The 20,018-nt window shown below is 32.9% G+C and overlaps 1 protein-coding gene across 1 annotated transcript in view; it reads left to right on the forward strand.

Moving 5' to 3' along the window:
- LOC114336294 (allatostatins MIP) overlaps nt 1-20,018 on the forward strand; it is a 709,306-nt gene that overhangs the window by 164,300 nt on the left and 524,988 nt on the right. The window lies entirely within an intron of this gene.

Genomic DNA, 20,018 nt, shown 5'->3' on the forward strand with positions numbered 1-20,018 from the left:
TATGTAATCGTCATCATCATCATTTGCTCTACACCGCATGACGAGTCTTGACCTGTTCTAGAATCAGCTTCCATTCTAGTACACTCCTATTAAGAATGGTTCCTCTTATTGTTATGCCAGATTCTTTATTGTTTTCTCTAGAGCAATATTGAATAGAAGTATCTCTCTGACTTTGTAAAGTGCGTTTCAGTGTATAATGTTATATAGGCACATTTAAAATCCACAAATAAATGGTGAATATCAATTTTATACTCATATGTTTTTTCCAAAGTTTGTGTTAGAAGAAATATTTTATGGATAGTCGACTCTTCGTTGCGTTGCAAACCCACAATAGAATGAATTTGCCTATTATGCTTTCACAAAATCCCGATAGTCGACAGTAGAGAATATTGGCAGGCCAATATTTTGTAGGGGAAGAGTAATGCCTCTCTAATTATCACAAATTGTTTGGTCCCCTTTCTTGTGAAATAGGCGCAAATATAGCTTAGTTTCAGTCTTCTGGTAGTTTTGTCTGCTTCCAAATCAGTTGTAGTAGCCTACTTTTATCCCACATGCCAGACTTTTTGCGCCGTGTCTTAAAAGTTCAGAAGGAATGCCATGTTATCTAGGAGTTTTGCTTTCTTTCAATTCTTGTTGTTGTTTGCGGTGATGCTATCTCATGTTACGAGGCAGTTTTTTTTTGGCACAGGCTTTTGCCATTCAGCCAGTCACAACTTTTTAAAGTTCTTCCTAAAGCAAAGGAAAGAAAGTAATTATCACAATACCTATTTGATTATCAGTAAGAAATAACATGGTTACTCGCTTCTCGTCTAGGGACCCATCAAGACATTAAATTAATACACAAACTAGACTGGGTCACGGAAAAAGGTTTTAAACAAATGGGGTAAAACCAAGGTTACTAGTTTAACTGTGCTCACCAGTTAAGGTTACTTTTTGAAATAAATTCTGTTAAATAGTCATATACGGTTTTACTATTTAATGACAAAAGGTAGCAAATGTTATAGGGAGGAAGGATTTTATGATTGATTAAATTTTTTATTAAGTCATCAGTTTGTTGTATATATTTTGTACATTCAAAGAAAATATGGTATAAATCTGCTTCTTTTTGACAATCTTCACATAAATTGGAACCTAAATTCTAAGTTTTGCTAGATGGGCTGGATAACACGCGTGTCCAGATCTCATTCTGATAATAGATGTAATATATCTACGTGGGACAGAGTAATTTTTAAACCAAAATTCACTCGGGATTGTGGGTTGTATCAGTGCATATTGTGACTTGGAGTGTTGACTATATTCATAATATTCTTGTTTCCACTGCGTGTTTAGATCATTCTTGATTTTTATAAATACATCTGGAATGCAGAGCTTATAATCTGTTTTCACACCAGAAGCAATGGCTTTCTTAGCTAATATATCTACATGCTCATTATATTCGAGCCCTCTGTGAGCTTTAATCCACAAAAATCTAACTGTTCTTTGCTCATGGTGTAATTCAAAAATAATTTTTTTAATTAGAAGAATGTAAATATTTGTGTTTTTACTGGGTAAAAACATAGTCTCAATGGCTAAAAGAACCGACAAAGAATCAGACGCAATTGTTGCGGAGCTGTCATTGGAACTCTTAAAATACTTAATGCTTCATAAATTGCTATGGCTTCAGCAGTAAAAATTGAAAAATTACGATCCAGTGTAAACATGTTTTCTATACTTTTTGAGGGGATATAAAAAGCGCATTCAGTGCCAAAAGAAGACTTTGATGCATCTGTGTAAATAACTGTTGATTCTGGCCAGTTTTCTAATAAATTTCTTAAAATATTGAAGCTGATTGCAGTATTTACATGGTACCTTGGTTTAATTACCGTAATAGTTTGCAAAAAAGCATCAAAATCTTCAAAGTTTGAGCTGTTATATGTATGTGAGTTGGTGTAATCGCAATATGAGAGATTCCTAAAAGCCTCACGAAGTGGAGGGGAGTTCTTGTGGATCCAATATTTATTTATTAAATCTGCATTATTAAGTTTGCTAATATTGGAGTAGAGAGAGGAGTTTCTATGACAAATATTAATCAGAAATTTTTTACCAAGATATTGTCTTCTATATCTCAATGGGAATTCAAGAGATTCAACATATAACGAATTGATTGGAGTTGACTCCATAGTACCCAGGCAAATACGTAATATTGTATTTTGAAACACATCTATTTTTCCCAAGATATACTTAGCTGCTGAACCATACAAAACACATCCATAATCGATGATTGATCTTATGTACGATCGATAAAAAAGCAATGCCGTTTCTACATCGGCTCCCCACGAAGTTTTAGAAATTGCTTTAAGGAAATTTAATCCCTTGTTGCATCTGTTTAACATGAATTCGATGTGTAGCTTCCAAGTTAATTTACGGTCAAGAATCATCCCTAAATATTTAATTGAGGCACAGAAATTATACTCACGACTGCTTACTGTTATTTTGTCTATTTTTGGGAGATTCTGTCTCGTGAAAATACATATACTGGATTTGCTCAGTGCTATTTTAAATCCATTTTCTTTGAACCAGCTGTTAGAGAAGTCGTCCATTTTTCCTAAAATTTGTATGCACTTTTCGTATGATTTGGAAGATGAGTATATCAGAAAATCATCAGCATATTGTATTATATTACAGCTGTTATTTACCATTGAAATATTGTGCAAGTCAGCTGTATACAGATTAAATAATAGAGGGCCTAAAACTGACCCCTGTGGAAGTCCTAGGTTATTATATCGAGGACCTATCAGTCTATTATTATTAGATCTCAGATAAATTTTTCTGCATGTGTAAAAGTTGAGTATGGTTTTCGCTAATGCAGCTGGTATGTGAAAATTTCTAATCATTCTTTCCATTAGGATGTCAAGACATACACTATTATATGCACCTTCTCTATCTAAACATATTGTAGGTAGATATGTATTATTGGTAAATGTATCCTGAATGTCTGTTACTAATGTAGCAATAGCGTCTATAGAACCACATCCTTTTTTGTATCCAAATTGAAATTCTGGAAGTAAGTTATTCCTATCTAACCACCATTCTAGTCTATGTTTGATCATTCGTTCTAATGTTTTTAGTAAACAAGACATAAGGGAAATGGGTCTGTACGAATCTGCTAAGTTGGAATTTTTACCTGGTTTGAGAATAGGAATAATAATTACTTCTTTAAATTCATAAATAACTGAATTATTAATAATTATGTCGTTAAATATATCTAATAAAAAGAGTTTAGCAATTTTAGGAAGAAATTGAATCATAGGATATTTAATATTGTCTAATCCTTCCTGGGCTTGTGTTGCATCTGTTTTTGAGTGCATATTCTAACTCAGCAATTTTAAATGGTTCTAGTAAAAATTCCTTTTCATTATTTTTTGTAGTAGGTATTATAATTTCTCGTGGTTTAACAGATGGTGGTGCTATCTGGTCAAAAAATTCTTCCTCTAATGTACTGTCAAAGCATTTTGTATTCGATATTGGTTTTCTGTTTATTTTCCTGGCTTGATTCCATAAGGATGATGATGGAGTATTTTTGTTAAGGGTGGAGACAAAATTTTTCCAACTTTGTTTTGCGATTGCTTTCAGTTTTTTCTTACCGTTTGCTATGGTCTCTTGGCATTTCAAATAGTTCTCAAAATTCAAATTGTGTTTATAATTTGAAAGTGTTTCTTGTCTCTCACTGATGATTTTGTCACAATCTCTATTCCACCAGGGGGGAGGGGTTAGAATTTTGTTTTTAAAAGGTTTGTACCGTGGAATTGAAATTTCTGCTGCCTGGTTGATCCCATCTATTAAGAAATTGTGTTTTTCTGATATATTTTCCATTTGGTATTGCTTGTCAAAAAATTGTTCTACACAAGATGTATATAAATACCAGTTGGCCTTTTTTACGTTCCACTTGCTCGCAGGATTAATCTCCTCATTTTTATTCTGGCAATTTATTTCCATGTTGATGATAAAATGGTTTGAACCTAAAGTGTCGGATAGACGGACCAGTTTATTTTACTAGTTAGTTCAGGCGAAACAAAAGTTACATCAATGGCTGAAGTATTTTGGTCAGGTCGGGTAAAAATAGTTGGTTGACCATTATTCATTACTATATAATTCAAGTCATCTGCAACTGTTATGAGTTGTTTTCCAACTGCGTCATTAAAAGTCGATCCCCAGATTGCGTGATGTGCGTTGAAGTCTCCACCTATAATTGCTGGTTTACTGACTTCCGAAAAATATTTTTCCAATCATCTACTGTGCTCTTACTTTTAGGTGATCTGTATATAGATAATATGCTTAATTCACTTTTTTCATATTTAATCTTTGTACCACAAACTTGAATATCCTTATTAAAATTACAATTTAAGTTTAATTCACTAAAAGAAATTGAATTATGAATTAATATACCCACACCGCCAAAACCATCTTGGCGATCATTTCTGATAAGATTGTAACCATTAAATCGATACTGCAAATTTTTTTTAAACCATGTTTCACTTAAGAGGAGAATATCTGTTTTTTCTTTGTTCAAATAATTCATTAAGCTACCTTTATTGGCAACCGCAGATCTAGCATTCCATTGACTTATTTTAAAAGTATTTTTAAGAGACATTAAAATTTACTTTTATCTACTTTATCCAATACTTGTTCTAAACCTGAAATTATTGTTTTATCGTCTATTGTTTTTATGTCTTCCAATGTACGAATGTTACTTAAAAGATTGATTATAAAAGATGACACATATTTAGCTAATTCTTTTTTGTTGTCAGTTTTTCCATAGTTTGGTTTGTATGGGTTAGGAGGTAAGGGTCGTGAGGGTCCAAGTGTGAATGGAAAATGTGGTTGATGTGCTGGTGATTGCATAGGAGGGGTGTTGGCTTTTCTTTTCTTTGCTGTACGAAGGTTTTCACTACTAGAAATAGTTTGACGGTGTGTTGAAAATTGGTTTTGTTTCATACTTATATTAGGCCGATTTAAAGAAACATTATTGTTATTTACAGGGAGTGTGGGAAATTCTTTATCATAACTTGAAAGAACAGAAAAAGGATTGTGACTGGTTTGGCCGGAGAATGAATTTTCGCAATATAATTTTGCTTCTAAAAAGGTAGTTTTTTGTTCTATCATAATGGTCTTGATTTTTTTCTGCTTCTCGTAAAAAGGGCAGTTTTTAGATATTGTTACATGGTTACTATTTTTACAGTGAATGCAAAACATACTTTTCTCACATTTATGATCTGGATTTTTTATTTCACCACACTGTATACAGGATTCCTGTGAGCTTTTACACTGCTTAGAGACGTGCCCAAATTTCAGGCACCGGTAACATTGAACAACCCTACCAACAAAATGCTCAACAGGAAAATAAACACGATTGAAAGCAACGAAACTGGGTAGAATATTTCCCTCAAAAGTAATGACTACAGTTTTCTTATCTACATATTCTATTGTATTTTCTTTTTGAATCCTACGTTTTGTTCTATATATATTTAAAACTTTTGACGTGCATTTAATATTCTCTAAAAGATAATTAACATCAAACGTCGTATCCACGTCTCTTACCAACCCTTTTACTTTTAACAAGTGATTTGGTATATAAGCTCGCAAATTATGTTCTTTTAGAGACTTATTATTTACTAAGTTGTTAGCATCTAAACGAGAATTTAATAAGACTTTTATCCTATTCTTCCCAATACTGCGTATTTGCTGTATGTGAGTAAATTTTAACTTTATAAATAATAAATCCCCTAAAACCATGGGGTGTAATCTTGATAAATTACTTAAATCACCAATTCTTTCAATATATACCCAGATATTATTTAAATTGTACTTATCTGACTGCAAATTAAAATGCTTTATCTCCTTTTCCTTGGACTGCAAATCATCTTTTTCCTGAGTTGTTTCATCACTAGTTTCCAATACACTATTTCCACTAGACACGTCCATATCAATTTATTTCGTCAAAGAGGACGTCTTTACATTTTTATCCCCCATTACGGGGTCTATTTATTTAAAAACACACAATTTATGTATTTATTTTTAAACGATCACCAAAACAAAAAGAAAAAACTAAAACTAATTAACAAGCTACTAAACCAAATACGATTACTACTAGACACGTCCGTATGGCTTAAAAGTATGCGGTAGAATGTGTACGAGGCAGTTACAAATGGCAAAATGAGATTTTTGGAACAGTTGGGAACATAGCTACTTCACACATCTATAACAGCGATATAAGTGCCAAAAAGCTATGAAAAACTTACAAAGAGGTAGATATGGTAATAATAAAGGAGGATAAAACTTCTCTGTAAAATGGCTACCAGTACAGATAGAGGAAACATCTCTGATCCGAAGGTTGACAGGAGTTGTAACTACTCGACCTTTACAAAAGGTAATACCAATTTAAGAGAATTCAACGTACATAAGACTACTAAATACGTGGAAAAAATTAATTTTTTGTATACCATTTCTAGTATTTTTTAAACACTCCAATGCTGATGCGTACAAAATAATTCAGGCCCCTTCACTGCACGCTGGGGTTTGTTTTGGTTGGATCAGAGACAGCAGCATATGTGCCTCCTGATGAGAGACTAATAAGTTTCGAAACCGGTAGAGGTGCTTGCTGCGCTTTCTCATTGGACTTGAATATGATACGGCTGTATTTTTGTTTTGTAGCGAAATTGAAAATGGTTATTCATTTACATGATTTACATGATTTACATGTTTACTCTGATTGGAGTACGAAGGGAACCATTCTCGTTGGAACTTTACCGCGCTGAGCAGATGGGACGTGAATTATAAATTATAAAATTCCCTCATCTTCCTTAGTCTCAGCATCCGTTATGGCTTGCAAATTGTAGAAGCCTCGGAGGTGTAACCAGAGAAGCTTCCCATTGTTTTCCGTCTGGTGGGATATAGATTAACATTATGTGTTTTATATGCAATTAGAGTGAAAACTTAGTCTTTTGCTAGCAGTTGCCGCTAGGGCATCTATGCCATTTCGTTCGTTGCAATCCGTGACTGCACGCTGGGGTTTGTTTTGGTTGGATCAGAGAGAGCAGCATATGTACCTCCTGATGAGAGACTAATAAGTTTCGAAACCAGTAGAGGTGCTTGCTACGCTCTCTGATTGTACTTGAATATGATGCGGCTCTATTTTCGTTTTGCAACGAAATTTAAAATGGTTATTCATTTTGGAATAAATTATACATTCAGAATAAAATCTCACAACTCCTTCATTTCTAGAACAGATATGACAAATAAGGTGTCGAATGAAATCTTATAACCGGAAGTACTGTTTTAAAGTCTTTAAAATAGTACAAGAGATATATTATTCGACCTGTCTTACCACGACTTTACACGTTACATGAAGAGTTCAAGTAACGACTTTCAGTTATACTTTCTGTCACATTGAATGCGAACCTAGGACTTATGAAGTCCAATCCCTTTTTTCTTTCAAGAATTCTGTTAATTAAAACAATTTTCGGCTCTTTCTTAACGTCATTAACAATTAATATTACAAAATACATTGGTAAGTGAATGTATTCCTCATACGCATACATTTAATTAATACATACTACTAAAAACTAAAGATAAAATTATTAACAAAACTATTTGGTTCAAAAACCTCCTTTTCTACTCCAAATAATGCCGCCTAAAATAAGTTAAATAAATTTTACAAAATAATTTAGATTCTGATAAAAACTGTTATGGAAGTTGAGAATCTGCATACAATATCATTTTTACCTTTAAATATAATTTAAACCTAACTGCTACATTTGCATTACACAACGTTCTCTTTTATAAAATTTTCCATCTGCTCACATGAGGATTAAATACAATAGTCATTTTCGGTACGGTTTATTTTGGGGAGAACGGTATATAGTCCAAAGAAATAAAGTAAAAATATTATAGACCAGGCATTTAGGAAGACTGTGACGGGTAGTTATTTTAAGACGACAGACTCAGTAAAACACAGGTTAAAACAAAATACAGTAAACTCTCTCTTAACGGACACCTCTCTTCGCCGGACACCTCCTCTATACGGACGATTTTTAAAACAAAAATTATTCGGCCATATATGAACCTGTACCCTTTAACTTCCTTAGACGGACACTCTCAACAACGGACAGTAAATATTGTGTAGATGCGGACAGTAAATGAAAAAAATTAACATTTCTTTCCAAATATTCTACAATATAAAACTATATATCGCCTATTGAGAACAATAGTGGCGAAACACGAAAATCAACATTTTTGAGTTAAATCGATCAACTGACATCTAAATATGCCCTCTTTTATGTGCAATATCGGCTAATAATTATTTAATTTCCTTATTACTAGAGGGCGCCTACAAGTCTTTATGGTATTGTGAATTTGTCAAATATTTTGATGCATTAACGACGAAATCACACCAAACTTTATATCAACACTGGCGAATCTGTAATTACGCCGTACGTGCATGTATTTGAAATATTAGATATCTTATTAAAGATAGTAGTGCAATGTGCAATAGTGGCGAATGAGCACTTTTGTCTGTGTGGTCGTTTTTGCTTTTTTGGTTTTTTTTATAAAACTCTTTAAAACTTTTTTATTTATTATAATATTATATTATATTATATTATATTATATAATATTATATTATATATATTATTAAAACTTTTTTATAAAACTTTTTATAGAGAAACTCAGTTTCAATCGTTCTTAGGTACTTAGAAATAGCAAGTCAAGAAAGCGACTATCCACTTTGGATCAGTATTGTTTAATTCCACAATATCGAGAACCAATATTCATATCTAAAAAGAAGTCTTACTACAAAATAAATCAATTCCTTCTACCCACAATCATTTGTTTAGTAGTTTGAAATACGAAACATACGTGAGTAAAATGATGAATTTAATTTTACTATTCATAGTTATTCATCTTAATTTCCTCGGTATCCTGTCTGATTTTTAATTTTTGAAAATCTCGGGAGGTTGTAACCAAAGAAAGTATTCCATCTGTTGTCAATCTGGTGGTATGGGAAAGATATTTATTGTCCTTTTCTGTGATACTTCGATTGATAACTTACTTTGTTAAAAATATTTCACTTTTCTTAATAATTTTAGAGTTAACTCTTAATTTTGTGGATATAATAATGGAGAAGTGTTTGTGGACAATTTTATATAGTCGACAGCAACTAGTATTTTAACACCCTTCATGGAAAATGTATATCTATTATCCAAATTGAAAAGCGTAATAATTTATTAGTGTTTTAAGTACATTTTACACTAGATAATATTAATAAAATTATATTAGTCAGTTCTAATAACCAAAACAAGCAAATTAGCGCATTAATTAATATCACTGATTTCAACCGAATTAACCAATAACTACACGTGGATATTGGTTTTACGCCCGTTTGAAAGTATACAGAGTTGGTCAATCAAAATAGTACACACCAGTATTTGTCTTAATAATCATTGAGTTTTATGCAAATACTGAAACAGGTCTATATTTTAACGATATAAGCATCTGTCATTTGTTAAGTCCGTCTCTTACAGTACCGAATTCTTCATGTGCCGTTCTCGATTATCGAGCGCTTGCTATTAAATTGGCTATAGTACTTTTGTGGACGTCAGCTCGGAAAAGGGATGCAGAGAATCTGTTAAACCATTCTCTCACGTTTCTAAACCATGATGTTCTTCTGCAACCTAGCCATCTTCTTCCGTCTACCTTGTCTTGTATTATTAAATGTAGTATATTTTGTCTCTCTGGGTGGCGCATACATGGCCAAAATATTCAAGTTTGCGATTTTTAACTATCCTGGCGACTTCCGTAACTTTTCCCTTCTGATACAAAATAACTTCGTTAGGAACTCTCTTCGCCCAAATAATTCTTAGGATTCTCCGATACACCCAAATTTCAAAGACTTCCAGATTCTTGAGAAGTGTATCCATTAAAGTCCAATCTTCGACACCATAGAAAAGAGTAGAGCACACATATCTCACTAATCTAATATTCAGACTAAAAGTAATATTGTTTCCACATAGCAGTTTGTTCATATTAAAAACTGCAACTCTATACGTATTCTAACTTCTTTGCTCATGTCCCAGTTTTGATTTAAATTACAACCAAAGTAGGTGATACTGTATGTGTTGGCATTTTACTGGTAACCATCACCCTTGTTTTTGCAGTGTGTCTCTTGAGTTCATATTCATCACACTTTGTGGTAATCCTAATAATCAGATGTTAAATTGCTTGTAATTATCACCGTGCTATCAGCGAATCTCAAATTATTAATGTTGACGTCATTCATTTTGATATTATATTGAGCATTATCCATGGCTTTATTGAAAACGAACCCAGAAGAGATGTTTTATATTATATATTATTGGGGACAAAATGACAGCCTGCCTTAGGGTAAGAACAGAACAAGGGGGTCTCGGTGGAGGTGGAGGTGGATGTCGCGGTCGATGTCAATATCCATGTAAAACAAACACATTGTAGTGAATGCAAGACAACAGAGCAGGTAAGTCGCGGTGGAGGTTTAGCGCGATGCCATCCATGAGGTTTACATAGATGCTTTTGAAAATAAAATGAGTTTGTTTTACATGGATGTCTACTGCGCGGCCTACAAGGATGCTTACCTGTGATTGGTCCATTCGAAGCCAAGTTGTCATTACCTGCGCTAGTTAATACTTTTTATATAATCCCTTTATTGTATTCAGTTTATTTTTGAATTTCTAAAGTAATTAAATTCAGTAAATTTTTGAAATATGAAGCAGGATCTGATTATTTACAGCTGATATTTAATCACTATTATCACTTGACTGACACAACATCGCAAAAGGACAGTCTTTCTGACATTCAAATTTCATTAAACTACTTTACTTGATAGTGGTTCTAGCTCGACTGACAGCGCAGGTGACCTCCTTGCTATGTGCTGTCGACATTCACCGCGACCTAACTAGTAGCATCCACCGCAACCTAACTAGTAGCATCCACCGCGACCTACACCTCCACCTCGACCCACTTGTTCTGTTCTTACCCTTACTCGTCTTGGTATTTAAAGCTCTTCACAAGTGTCCCAGTGCATCCTGATTTTTGCACGCCAGTGCAGGTTTTTAATAAGGCGTTGGCCTTTACCATTAATGCCTATATGTACCTGCTGAAGAATGGCAATACGTTCAGTATATTTTATAGATCAAAGGCCTTCTTAAAGACAATAAAACACATATAAATCTGATGCCCGATATCTCTGCATCTCTGTACCATAATAACCTGAATACTGTATAGTGCTCGCTACCATTGTTTAAAAAGAAGCGCTACACTGGTTCCAAGGTTATTGCAGAACCCATACTGTCTCTCACCAATTATTTATCTTTCTATACTGTGGTACACTTCGCGTCAAAAAAAAGTGGTACAACTCTTATAACCGAAAATCGCGTTTTTCAAGTTGTTTAAGTTGATCTTGTCATATGTGTCATTCTAATTTCTAGAGCAACGTTACCTATGTTACCTATCTTTACCCCCACCTACCTATGTTGCATAAAAACAGTTGAAAACGGTTGAGTTTAGCGAGATGAAAGTAGTATACGTACTTAAGTTAAAATATTGAGATAATAAGTTTTGACTCAAAAAGTATGTAGAGTGGGGGATAAAAAATTGAACGTATTAAATGAGTGCTGATATACCTATATGACGCCCTCTGGATAATTCATCATTTTTGATAGCGAATTTAGATTTCTCGTATCAAAAAAGCCCCTCTTACCAAATTTCGTGTTATTATCCCATGCCTGTCAGCAAATATTCAAGAATAAACAACATAAAATTTTAATTTTCACACCCTGTATTTCGGTTATTATCAACTTTCGTACTAAGGTAAGTGAGTTTAAGCGACCTATTTTAAGCTCAGAAATCTAAAGTTAAGCTATGGTTCATTCTTTACCAAACACCCTGTATATTTCGCTTGAGAATTCAAATTATTTTCTTTTCATATGAATTCTATTCTTGTGAAGAAAAATCAATTTATTACAATCTTTATATTCACCTCTCAAAACCCAAATTTAACGCCTATGTTTTCCTAATGTTAATGACAAGAACAATTTGCAAGCAGTGTATACTAAAGTTACAATCAAAATGCAGTAGAAATAAACAAACCAAGACACGTTAAATGCCCCTAGAAGCACTCCTGAATCATAATTTACAATGTACACTGGGGTGCAAAATTAACCGGACACCTTAAAAATGGGTCATTTTTGATGTCTCAGATTTCCTAAACGTATTGTCCGATTTAAGTTATTTTTATAATAAACTATAGAAATTTTCTTTAACAATGTCGCTGTAGTAGTATTTTGCTGAACAGTTAAATTTTCATTGTATACTGGGTGTACCAATTAAACTGTGTTTTCTTCTCAAAGTTCGCACCACCCTGTGAAATATTCCAGCATTTATAAAATACTGAAGCTAAAATCAAACTATAGCGTCATGTTTTCTCAACATTTTGTTTCTTGATTCATTTGCTTACATTATACCATAAAAAAGTTAGGTACTTTAACAACTCCCCGTGTTTTTCATCAATACAGGGTATTTTTAAACTAATTATGGTAAACTTTAAGTGGTAATTCTGCATGAAGAAATTATGACAGTTTGTTTTATAAACGGTATGTCCGCAAATGCTTCATTTCCGAGATAGGGGGTGTTGAAATTTTTCTTACAAACTGACGATTAATTTATTTCTTTAAAACCGGTTGAGATATGCAAATGAAACTTAATGGGTTTTAAGACGTCTTTATTGCACATTTTTTGACATACAACTAAGAATTTAATATTCACCATTGGCGTGCATACGGGTAATATGACGGCTCATATTACCAGTATGTGCGCCAATGGTGAATATTAATTTCTTACTTGTATGTGAAAAAATGTACAATAACTACGTCTTAAAACCCGCCAAATTTCATTTGCATATCTTAACTGGTTTTAAAGCAATTAATAAATCGTCAGTTTGTAAGAATAATTTTAACACCCTCTATCTCAGAAACGAAGCATTTGCGGACATAGGTTTATAAAGCAAACTGACATTATTTTTTCATGAAGAAATTACCCCTTGAAGTTTGCCATACTTATTTAAAAACACCCTGTATTGATGAAAAACATGGCTAATTGTTAAAGTACCTAACTTTTTCACGGTCCAACATAAGCGAATGAATAAAAAAAAAGAATTTTGAGAAAACATGAGGCTATAGTTGGGTTTTAATTTGAGTATTTTATAAATGCTAGAATATTCCACAGGGTAATCCGCAGTTTGAGAAAAAAACAGAGTTTCGTTGGGACACCCGTTATACAATGAAAATTTACCTATTTAGCAACAATATTATTACAGCGATATTGTTAGTGAATAAGGATATAACATATTAAAAAAACAGGTTTAGAAAATTCGAAACATCAAAAATGATCCATTTTTAAGGTATCCGGTTTGCACCCCCGTGTATAAACTTTGGAAATCATGATTAAATTTGGGATTTACAATCTATATACATTTTAAATTATGGTTCGGGAGTGCTCCTAGTAGCATTTAAGGTATCTTGGTTTGTTTATTTCTACTGCATCTTTATTGTAAATTTAGTATAGTTACTTTCTGTCGCAGAACAAGTTGAAATCATTTCAATATTTTTTTGAGAATGGAAAATACGCAAGGAGAATAGCGAAATTATTAAATCAACTTTAAGAGATAAGAAAGTTCACCACTCGTATATAATAAAACAAGTTAAAAAAATTCACAAGACCGGATCAGTAGCTGATAAAAAACGGAGCGTGAAAAACGTATTGAGACTGACGCGGCAGAAGTGGCAATTTTATGTCATTTTAAAATGGAGCCGACTTCAAGTAAAAAAAGCTCAAGAATCTGGTTTTTCGCGCACTACTCTCCGCAGAGTAGTAAAACATAACAAATTTGATCTCTACAAAATAGACTGGGTGTAGGAAATACACTCAACCAACCTTATATGGATTCATCTGATCTTTTTATTATTTTAAGCAAATTAATGTTAAGTTTTCTTCCATCGCATCTCTCTGGAGCCTAACTACTAACTAACCACGTACAGGTTATAGAACCAAATCAACATACCTGCAAGTTATTAAAGTTAGATGAAAATTAAAGGATTTTTTGTATACATATATATATATATATATATATATATATATATATATATATATATATATATATATATATATATATATATATATATATATATATATATATATATGCTTTCTGTTGTTTTCCGGGTTTGACTCCGCGTTGAATAATTTTGGTTTTGATAAAAACCATTATTTTGACGACGTTTCGGCAAGATCTCACTTGCCATTGTCAAGTCAGGTAGTTCCGCTTCTCGCTGCTGCTTGAAGTAAACTTTATCAAAACCAAAATTATTCAACGCGGAGTCAAACCCGGAAAACAACAGAAAGCACATATAGCTCCCGCGGAAACTTCAAGTGTAACATATATATATATATATATATATTCAAAAAAAAACCTTTTTACCACATAGTGGTGTAAGGCGACACTACATTACATACAATACGATACATTATGTTACATTATAATACAATACAAAAACAACTTAATTTTAAATTTAATTAATAACTGCTATACATTTATATTATGTACAAATTTGACTCATTCCCTCTTATTTCTAGCCAGCATCCTTGCTTCTATCCACGTTGTTTCACTTTTCTCGATTATTTTGCCTAGTGTTCTATCCCATGTTTGTGGTGGACTACCTTTCTTCTTTCTTCTTTGCGTTTTTGCCTTCCAAATTTCTTTCACTGGTTTTGTCTGATCCATTCTCTGAAGATGACGCCACCAACTGAGTTGCCTTCTCACTATAAATTCTAACGTTGACTCGATTTCAAAATCTTCTCTTATTTGAGTGTTCCGTAGTATATCTCTTTTAGTAACTCCTCGAAGTCGTCTAAGGTATTATGCACTGGTTATTCTGTCATAGCCTGGTGCTTTTCCGTTTTTCATTCCTGCAATAGCTTCTTCCAGTTTATTTATGGTTATATGGTCTGCATTGTCTACTTCTATTCTTTGGTTCGCTACATTAATGTCTTCTTGATAGCAGTGAGTTTGTAGCATCTCTTGGAAATATTCTCTCCATCTGTTTATTATTTCATTTTCTTCTCTAAGAATTTCGCGAGTTTTATCCTTTATGTTTTATATTTCTTGAATTCTTTCTTTTCTCATTGATTTTAATACTCCATAGAACAGTTTTGATTCTCTTTATTGTGTGTTTCCATATTTTCTCCAAATTCTGTCCATTTGTCCTTCTTTGCCTTTGTAACCAGTTCTTTTACTAGTCTCCTGTGTTTTTTATATTCTTCATAGTTTTCTGGTGTTTTGTTTTGTAAATATATTTTCCAAACATGTTGCTTTCTTTTAATTTGTTGTTTTTATTCTTCATTCCACCATGCAGTTTGGTTTCTTTTATTGCTCTTTTTACTTGTGCCACATATTTCTGTCGCTGTATTTAGTATTATCTTTTTGAAGTAATTCCATAATTGTTCAACGTTTTGACCCTCTCTATTTTCTTTAGTATTTTCTAGTTTTTGATTTATGATCATCTAGTACTTCTCAGTATTCTCTGTATTTCTTAACTTATATGACCTAATAGTTTCATATTCTGGCTTCTTTTCTTGCATTGTGTGATTGTTTTTATTACCTTACACATTTGGTTTTATTTTCACTATTACTAAATAGAGGTCACTCCCTAGTTCTGGACCCCTTCGAACTTTTGTGTCCATTACGTTTTTCTTGTTATTTTTTTCTACTAACATGTAATCAATTATCGATTTTTCTTCTCTAATTTTAACTTCTCTTGTGTACTTGTGTATGTTTTTGTGTTCAAAAAATGTATTAGTTATTACTAAATTGTGCATCATACAGAAATCTAGCATTCTTATACCATTGTTGTTTCGTGCTGTTTCTCCATATTTTCCTAAGACCTCTTTATATTCCTGGTTATTTGCTCCTACTATGCTATTTAAGTCTCCTGCTAAATATATATCTCCTTTTGCTTGTTCCGTGACCAATGCTAATTCTTTCCAGAATTTATCCTTATTATAAGCCGAGTCGTCTTCATTTGGACCATATCCCTTATATATGTCTTTAGATTCTTGCCTTTATGTTTCATTTCAACCGATAGTATCCTCTCTGACTGAAGGATTTTTTACCGACGATATTTCCTCCCCAGAACATGACCCTTCCTCTTCTATATTTATGAACAAATATGTCAGTTTCCGTTCTTGCTTGTTTCTCGCCCTCTAAGTACACGAATTCGTCAATCATCTGATTTTACACATCCTAATTTCGTTTGAAAATAGTACACTTTTTCAATTTCCTATGTACCAGTTTTGGTATTAAAGACACCAATTTACGTGATCAATCTTGTGGTGCCTGGTTAACTCGGGATCCCATAACTTCCTTCTGCTATATAGTCCTTGGGCACGGCAACTCTACTTCTTATCATTTTAACTAAAATATTGACACCTGCAGCTTCCAAAAAGCTGCAGGTTTCAAAGAATACATAGTGGTTAAGTATAAATGAGTATTCCATATAAGTTTGGTTGAGTATAAATGAAGATAGCCCAGATAGGCTACTCTAAGACTGGAAAAATAAATAGTAATCCAAACTTTTTATTTAATATTTGTTTGTGTGTGTGTGAGAAAAAATGGCTTGGATGCGGGTCCGTTAGCCACAGATTTTTATTTTATTTTTACCTCAATTTATTAGTTTTGTTATATTTATACCGATTTTACTTAAATGACTATATTTGTTTCTTTCAAGTAGTTTATGAGTAATTTAAATATTTCCATTTTATGACAAGTTATTAGATATTCTATACTAATTGGAAAATGAACTTGTGTTTGTCGTAAATTGTAATATAATTGATTTATATGTCTCTCGTTAATTTTGCATTCAAAGAAAATATGGTTCAAATCTCTAATCAAAACATTATCACAAAAACAGACTGATGAATTAACTATTCCTAATTTGTGCAGATGTGCCTCGTATTTTCCGTGTCCAGTTTTTAATCTAACGATAGTAGAAATATCTTTCTTTGGCAGGTTATACTTAAATATGTATTCAGGTGGCGGAGGAAGCTCTTGATGTAAAGAAAAATATGAATTTTTTGATATGCTTGAAATATTTTTTCCATTTTTTTTCCATATTTTATTTATTCAAGCTTTGACGTCATTTATTGCATCTGTCGATAAGATCTGAGTTAGGATCTCACCATTTTTTTTTGCATCTTTGGCCAACTCATCCACTTTCTCATTACCCAGTATACCGGCATGCCCTTTTGCCCATATAAATACTACTTTCACTTTAGACAAATTATTTTTTATATTACATAAAATTTTTGATTTGTATGAACTAAAATCAGTGTTTTCAATTGCATATATTGCAGATCTGGAGTCTGTTATTATCACAGATTTTTCAATATTATTTTCTTTGATCTATTCTAGAGCTTTTTCGATGGCTATAATCTCAGCTGTAAAAATACTACTAATACTACATAATTTTTTTTTATTTAAATTTATGTGTCTCGGCAGCAATGGCCATTGACACAAACAATTTTGGTTATACAATAATTAATTATTACAATAAGGACTTAAAACTAAATATTATAACAGTTAATTTCTAAATCATAAATAACATTAGGTAATAATTATGAAGAAAAAAAATTGGATATACAATCATTGGATACTATAGAGACGTACAATTAATTATAAAATTGCTTCGGTCTTCTTGGGATACTTCGGACGTTGTTTAGTCATAGTAGCAGTTGCATATGAATTAGTAAGGTTACTGGAAGAATTGGATCCAGACATGGTGTTGCTAACAGTGGGGGAACATTGATTTAAATTGTTACTCATGTAGTCAAAAGTAACTTGAATTTGTTTATATTAACGCTTTGGATGTCTGGAACATAGAGTTATATATTAGCATAGAGAGAGTGTTATTCAGAGCGAAGTGACGATACCATCTTTTTTATTTGGATTAGTGCTGTTTCACTTTTACGCATAGTAAAGCTGCTACAGTTGTCCTCCTCTTCCGTGCCTATATTCACACTGAATGTCATCATAGATTTTCGATATAATGTGTTAGAAAGAGATGCAGCAAACCAGTCCATGAGATCTTGTCGTCAGGAAGCGCGGAAGGTAGGCTCCCTCTATGTTAATATATACCTCTATGGTCTGGAAATAAGTGATAACCTTGAATACATCACTGCAACACTGGTTGCCTAACCGTTGACGTCCGTTGGGACGGGATAGCAACAGTGAAAAACTATTGACATTTTGACACTGAATATGTTTAAGTTAGAAGATTATTAAGTAAAACATCTCTTACTGACCGAAGTTACAGCTTGTTATTCATGATTAACACGTAACACAATTGTTATTGGTCACTATTTGAGCGAAAACTAATTTTGATAACTAGTCTTTACAGTAATAATTACAAATTTCGGCACCAACTTACAGATCGATACATACACGTTCTGACGTTAGTTTACTACTAGATAATTTGTAATTATTATGTTGATGGGTATTTTGTGTAAATTACTGTGTAATCCACAAAGTCGCTCAGTATAGATTTTACTAAAATATTATTTAAATTATTTGATTCTGTATATTTAGGAATTATGATTCTTGCTTTTTTTTATCAAAGTTTTATACGGAAATTTACAAATTGGTAATAATTTACTGTTGTGTAAATCTGTATAATTCCTGGTTTCAATTAATGCATCTGTTAGTGGTGGTGATTATTTGTTTGAAGATGAATGTTCTTTTTTTCTAAATGGTATTTCAAATAAAAAGAGAGGACCATAATATTATTTTAGGCACCTTCAATGCGAAGGTAGGGAAAGAAAGAGATGGAGAATTAGTAGACACATATGGACTAGGAACACGTAATGAGAGATGAGAGGTGAGGCTAGTGCAGTTTTGCATGGTTATCAAGGAACTCTTTTTCAAAAACACATGTTACAAACTACCAGTCCGAATAATATACACTGGGACATTCCCTATAGATTACGGTGAGAACGTAGTGAGAAACCAGATAATGTCATGTCACTAAAATGTATATTATCACGGACTTACCTTTTTTTCTATCATTTGTGACGCTCTGAAAAATGCTCATGAAAAGAAACATACATCGTTATAAACCAAAATTCCGTAACGTCATAGTATCAACTAAAGCTTACCCAGGGACAGATATAGTAAGTCAACTTTGATATCTGAACCAACCTGAGATATGCAGATGATACAATGCTCTGACTGCGGACTTGCAGACAGCAGAAAGGGCTGCAAATTTTGATTGAGCAGCATTTTGATTAAACACACACAAAAAAAACAAAAATCATGATTTTCAATAAGATCAATATTGAAGACGGGACAATCTACGTTAAAGGAAAAGCTTTAGAAAAAGTACCTAGATACAATTACTTGGGATGTGAGCTAAATGAATAATGAAACCGCATATGAACTAAGAAGATGCCTTGAACTAGCCCTAATAATCCAGGGTAATAAGGCAAAAATATACCCTGTTCATGACACTTAAACAGACAGGGTACTGAAGCATTTTTTCGACAGGTAATACCTCTTCTTCTTCTTCTTCTTCTTCTTTTTTATGTAGACATGACTCTGTCTGTATGTGTCTCCAGTAAGCTGTCATTCTATCTTTTTCGTGGTCTTCCCACTAATCGTCTTCCTACTGGGGAACCGTCTCTCGCCGTCTTTACTACTATATTTGTTGTCTTTCGGCTTATGTGGTCGTTTTATTCTACTCTTCTGTTTGTCACACAGATATTAATGTTGTCAACCTTGCATCTCCGTCTTATACCTGCATTTCTAGCTCCATCCCACAGTGTCTTACCATCGATTTTTCGCAGTGTTTACATGTCTGCTGTTTCTAGCATTATTTTTATCCTTTCTGTATCCGGTTGTGTTTCTGCCG

This window comes from Diabrotica virgifera, chromosome 8 (genome assembly GCF_917563875.1).
Source record: "Diabrotica virgifera virgifera chromosome 8, PGI_DIABVI_V3a".
NCBI lineage: Eukaryota > Metazoa > Arthropoda > Insecta > Coleoptera > Chrysomelidae > Diabrotica > Diabrotica virgifera.